This window comes from Typopeltis vanoorti, chromosome 17 (genome assembly GCF_054136105.1).
Source record: "Typopeltis vanoorti isolate ZY-2024b chromosome 17, IOZ_Tvanoo_1.0, whole genome shotgun sequence".
Classification (NCBI taxonomy): domain Eukaryota; kingdom Metazoa; phylum Arthropoda; class Arachnida; order Uropygi; family Thelyphonidae; genus Typopeltis; species Typopeltis vanoorti.
Window position 1 is genome coordinate 85,495,153 of NC_143565.1, and position 6,000 is coordinate 85,501,152.

Genomic DNA, 6,000 nt, shown 5'->3' on the forward strand with positions numbered 1-6,000 from the left:
GATATTTCATGCAAGTGTCACATTTTTTCTGAAGAAAAGAAATTAAGTATTGAAATAGACAGTAGAACTAAGTCTGGTGTGATAGAAAATCAAGTAAATAAGCCTGTTGGCTCTTTATATTTAAGCAACTTAATGGGTGCACCTTTTGGACAACTCTTATAGCAGAGTATAAGTTCTTTTCGCTATACCCTTTGGTATTAATTTGGTCTAGCTACTCACTGATGAAGCCTCAAAAAAGGCTGAAACCGGTCTGGGTAGTGACCTCCTACCATAATGTAATAACAGCATACATTTCCTAGGAAATGTGTTTTTACATTATGGAAAATACCAAGAATAGCGATCAGAACTTTACTCACCTTTGCAACGAGTTGCCCAGTATTGTACTACGTACTAGGACTACTTGCATTAGCTTACACCAGTAATCGCCGATTTTTTTATAGTTTACTATATTCGGCATGAAACTCTCTGATTCCAATCTTTGAGTTTCTTATTTGGTTTTAAAACAACGTGGGATTTAATATCCCCTTAATTTACAAAAAAAAAAGTAAATAAGTTTTTGCAAAGAAAAATATCATCTAACATACAAACCAGCTTTCAAAGCAATTAAAGCATGCAAGACTTGGGTATTGTTCAGAGGAAGGAATGACCAGTAACCGGATACCATTAATTTTTGGAAAGTTAATCACTGAAATCTGTTTGTTGCAAAATAGCTAATACCAAAAAAAAAAAAAATTGTCAGTATCAAAAATTTGTATTGCAGTATATTTGCTCTGCAGATTCTTCTAGTAGCTGAATTAAGTAGATACCATATCTTCATAGTCTGTAAATTGGCTTTCATATAGTCTATATAGAGATAAATTGTCTCCACTGTTATCTCTGGTATTTATTAGTTAGTATGCATGTTTGACCTCTCATTAATGTCAATATAGGAAGATCTGTTGTGGGAGGGGGAATATAAGAACAATATTCAGATTGAAATTCCACTTCATTCAGGCATAACAATAAGTAGTAAGCAAGCAATGCTTTCTTATCAAACTGTTTATTACAAATTATAGAATTCTATGGGGGAAAAGTGGTTCACATTTCTAAATAGAAATGTACATTTTTAAGAAGTCTTTGAAGCTGCAAGAATTTGTACTATTAGAAACACCTTAAAACTTCTTATCTCTATTCTTTAGAAATTGCAGTTGCAAACCTACAATTAATAGGAACCTAACTTGAATTTTGCATTCCATTTGTACCTGAATGATAGGATGGTTTATGAAAAAAAAAAGAGAAAAGCTTATCAGCCATTCTTCTAGTATATAAGTACCTTACTTAATGCTTTTGATATGATTTATTTTTTTGGGTGGGTCAAAAATTATGATGTTTTATATAACATAATGAATTATTCTATTATAAATATAGCTTATTCTCACTGTATGTTACACCATCAACATTCATTTGATATTAGTTTCTCAAAGTGAAGAACTCAAAATGAAGAAAGATTTAAGGGAGGTGGATATTCAGTTGGTTGCTAATGTAAAACTAGGGAGAGCAGTAGTTGATAAAGGTGATGTAGATATCCTGCAGGATGATCTAAATAAATTGGCATTGTGGGCAAAGAATAATTATTATTAATTTAATATTGCAAAATATAAAGTTATGCACTTCAGGTTTAAAAGGTTGCATACGGTGTATCATATTAATGGTACTGGACTGCAGGAAATTGATGCTAGGGATTTGGTGGACAAAGAGTTGAAGGTCAGAGGGCATATTACAAAAGTTGGTAAAATAGCTCAAAGGATTACTTGTATGTTGAAAAACACACTACCAAGTAAAGATTGGGAGATATCTCTCTTATTATTATTATTATTATTATTAAACAAGACCTCATGGAGTCAAAGACTCATCTAGGAGGTCCTTTTATCTCACACACATCTCATCATACCGGGTCTTAAACACATTCAAACTCCTTGCAGACACCACACTCTCAGGCAAGGCATTCCAATCATTCACAACTCTGCACGAAAAAAACCTGCCTCTCACTCCCCTACTCACACCCTCTTTATACAGTTTCCAGGGATGACCTCTGGTTCTCCCCTGATCTCCCACTATTCGCTGTAGAACTTCTCCACCATTGATCCTATAGCAACCCCTTACCAACTTGTAGGTCTCTATCATATCTCCCCTCTTCCTTCTCTCCACTAGTCTCTGCAAATTACATCTTTTCAATCTTTCCTCATACTCGACATTCCAGAGGTCAGAAACTACCTTAGTCAGTCGCCTTTGGACCCTTTCCAACATCTCCTCATCCTTCTGAAAACCAGGTGACCAAATCTGGGCACAATAGTCCATGTGTGGCCTAATCAAAGCCTTATACAATGGAACAAGAATCTCCCTACTTCTACACGTCAGTGTCCTCCTCATCATTCCCAGAAGTCTTTGTGTTGTCTTCACAATTTTGGCGATGTGACCCCTAAATTTTAGATCTTTATCCACTATCACTCCCAGATCTCTTATTTCCTCTACTTCCAACAATATATTCTTACCAAGCATAAATTCTGCATCCCATCTTTGTTTTCCAAATTTTAAAACCTTACATTTTGCAACATTGAACTCACACCCCCATTTGCTTGCCCAATCACTCAATTTATTCAAGTCTTCTTGCAAGGCCACAACATCTTCACTACTCTTTATGGTTCTTCCCAACTTTGCATCATCTGCAAACAACTGAATATCTCCATCCAAATCTTCGCCAATATCATTAATATACAAGTTAAATAGTAATGGCCCTAAAACAGATCCCTGAGGCACTCCACTAGTGACTTTCCTTTTCCTGGATATTGCACCCCCATACACAACTTGTTGATACCTATCAGATAGCCAGTCTCCAATCCAATGCACTAATCTAATATCCAACCCCATCTGCTCTAGTTTGACTGTCAACTTATCATGAGGCACTCTATCAAAAGCTTTTGCGAAATCCAAGTATATTACTGTGTATCCTTCTCCTCTGTCCAAGGAAGCAGTCACTTTATTGTAATAAGTAAGTAGATTACTAAAACACGACCTCCCTTTAGCAAATCCATGCTGTCCATCAAAGATTATACCATTGTTGTCAACCCAACTCTGGATTCTAGCTCTCACAAGCTTCTCCAACAACTTAACCACAACACCCGACACACAGATAGGCCTATAGTTTGATGCTTGAGTTCGATCACCTCCTTTATGAAGTGGCACAATCTTGCCCTCCTTCCACTCTTTAGGGACTTGACCAAGTGCAAGACTCGTATTAAAAAAATATGTCAAGGCAGGTGTCAACTCTCTGGCACATTCCTTCAGAATACGTGGTGATATATTATCAAGTCCCACAGCCTTATTTACATCTAGTTTACTCAACTCCCCAAACACCTCTTGCTCACTTACAGTCAGTCTCTCCTCCCCATCATCAACTGCTCTTAATCTCTCCATGAAGTCACATTCACAAGATTGAAAGATCTTTATGAACTGCTCATTAAGTATCTCCACCACACATTCTGCAACAGCTGTCTTTATACCATTTCCTCCAATCAATGTCATCCTTCCATAATCATTCTTTCTTTTGCTGGCTACATATCGAAAGAACTCCCTAGGATTCTTTTTAGCTTCATTAGCTAACTGCTGTTCATACCTCTCTTTAGCTACTCTCACCAACCAAGTCACTCTCCTTGCCTGGTCTTTGTAGAACTCATGAAATTGGTTACTTCCACTTCTCTTATGCTGCCTCCACAATGCCCTTTTTCTCTGTATTGCATGCTTAATCTCTTTATTCATCCATCTCACACCTAACTTATTTAACCTTCTCACCCGTGGTATACATTTAGACATTGCATCCACTAAATATTTTTTGAAAATCCCCCAAGCTGCATTGATCTCTTTTCCAGCTAACTCCTCATTCCATGCTACACCTGCAAGCTGTCTCCTGAGCTCTTCATAATCACCCCCCTTGTAGTTCCACATATACCCTTTTTTCACAGGGGTCCTTGCACTGCTGGCAACCACCCAAGTAATCACCTCATGGTCACTTTCACCAATTGGTGGATGATTTGATACCTCATTGATAATTACATCCTCCGATGAGATGACCAAATCCAAGACCCTTAATCCTCTTGTGCCCTCTGTTACATACTGTCTGAGGTAGTTATCCCTCAAAAACTCAAGAAACCCATTTTCTTTACTTCCAGTTGCTATCTCTTCATTCCAGTCTATATTGCCATAATTAAAATCACCCATAATAAGACCCATAATAAGACTCTTTATAAGACTATTATTCTGTTATATCTTTACTAGGATATGCAGATTTGGTTACCTGTGCAGATTAATAGGTGCTCCTTAATTGTTTCTCTTGAATATTTTCTATTACTGTACTTTTTACTACTTGTTTCATGTAACAATATAACTATTACAACACTTTGTTCGATTTCTGAATTTTTTTTAATTTTTTATTTTTATTTCCTGTGGAACATTAATGATACCCTCATGGTATTTGCCTTCTTTGTTCTTACCAAGTCTTCTGGTTACTTAAACAGCTACTTTAACCATTGCTTCTCTTTCTCCCATTTTTCTCTCTTTTTGCAGAGCATGGTATTAGTTGACTTACTTGGTTGGTAGGAACACTCAATATGCTTTATTTTCAATGACTCTTTAACTTCTTTTTTCCACCATGAATTTTTAGGATTTTTTTCCCTAGCTGAATCAGTCAATATTTTCTTCAGAGTTTGCTATTGCATATTTGAATCTACAGTTCACTTCTGGAAACTGCTTAGCTTTGATTTTTTTTTTTTTTAACTTATACATATTTATCTTTTCAGTGTGTGAAATCTGCTTTTATCTTGCTCAGAAGTCAATGAATATCACTTGCTATTTCAAGTGATCTCAGTTAACTCAGTAGATAAATAATTATATCCATCAACTAGATAATTTCATCTTTTTCATGATATGCATTTTCATAATTTCAAAATTTCATAAAATGAAAAATGCAATTTCATAACTGATGCATCTAATGTTTCAGATTATTTTTGAATGTGTTGACTTCAGGTTTATTAATATACCATATGTGATCTGTTAATTTATCAGTGTTGACATAAAAATGTCAACTCCAGTAATGTCTCAAAATGGTTATCTTCAAACAGTAAACCAGGCTTCAATTTATGCATGCAATTTCTAGAGCTAGAGGAATTAAACTTCCTCGAACCAAAGCAAAGTTGTTAGATTTGCCTTTCTGGTTAAATTCATTCTTAAATATTTTGATTGATATTCCACATCTCAACAGCTGTTCGTGACTGTGTATTATTTAAAGTCAGTTAAAATATTTAAGGAAGAATTTAATCTGAGTGACAAGTCTGGACAGTGTGTCAACACTTATCAGAATAAGTTTTGATTGTCTTAATTTATCATTGTCATTTATATGGAAAGATAATGTGGACATCATCATCTCTACATTGCAATTTTTGCAATAACACATTTTTTTAGATATCACAGTAACCTAATTTAAAGTGGAATCCTTTTCCTCTAGGAAAATAAGTCCATATGTAGAAAAATCCTGCATATGCCAATGATTATGTATATGCTTTCAGTACACTACAGTACTGACAATATTATATATTTCACAATATTGTTAGTATCTCTTGCTTAAATAGATTGTATTTTTAATGATTTGAGAATCTTGAGTTAGGAATACATCACCCAGTAATACAAATTTTAATAAATTAAAAAAAAACAGTAATACAAAAGGAAGCATTGACAAATGTTTCCTTTTCACATACTTTTCACTTAGTGAAATTATTTGAAAGCACAAGCATTGACCTACTTAATGTGCTCTTATTGAACATCCACAATATGATTTAAGCAGCTGATAAAATATGATTTCAAGAAAATGAAATGAGATCATAACAAGTGATGTTATCACTCATTTAAAATATATACTTCATAATGTATTTTTATTCTCTATTATATAAAAAAAAATATAGATTATATCGA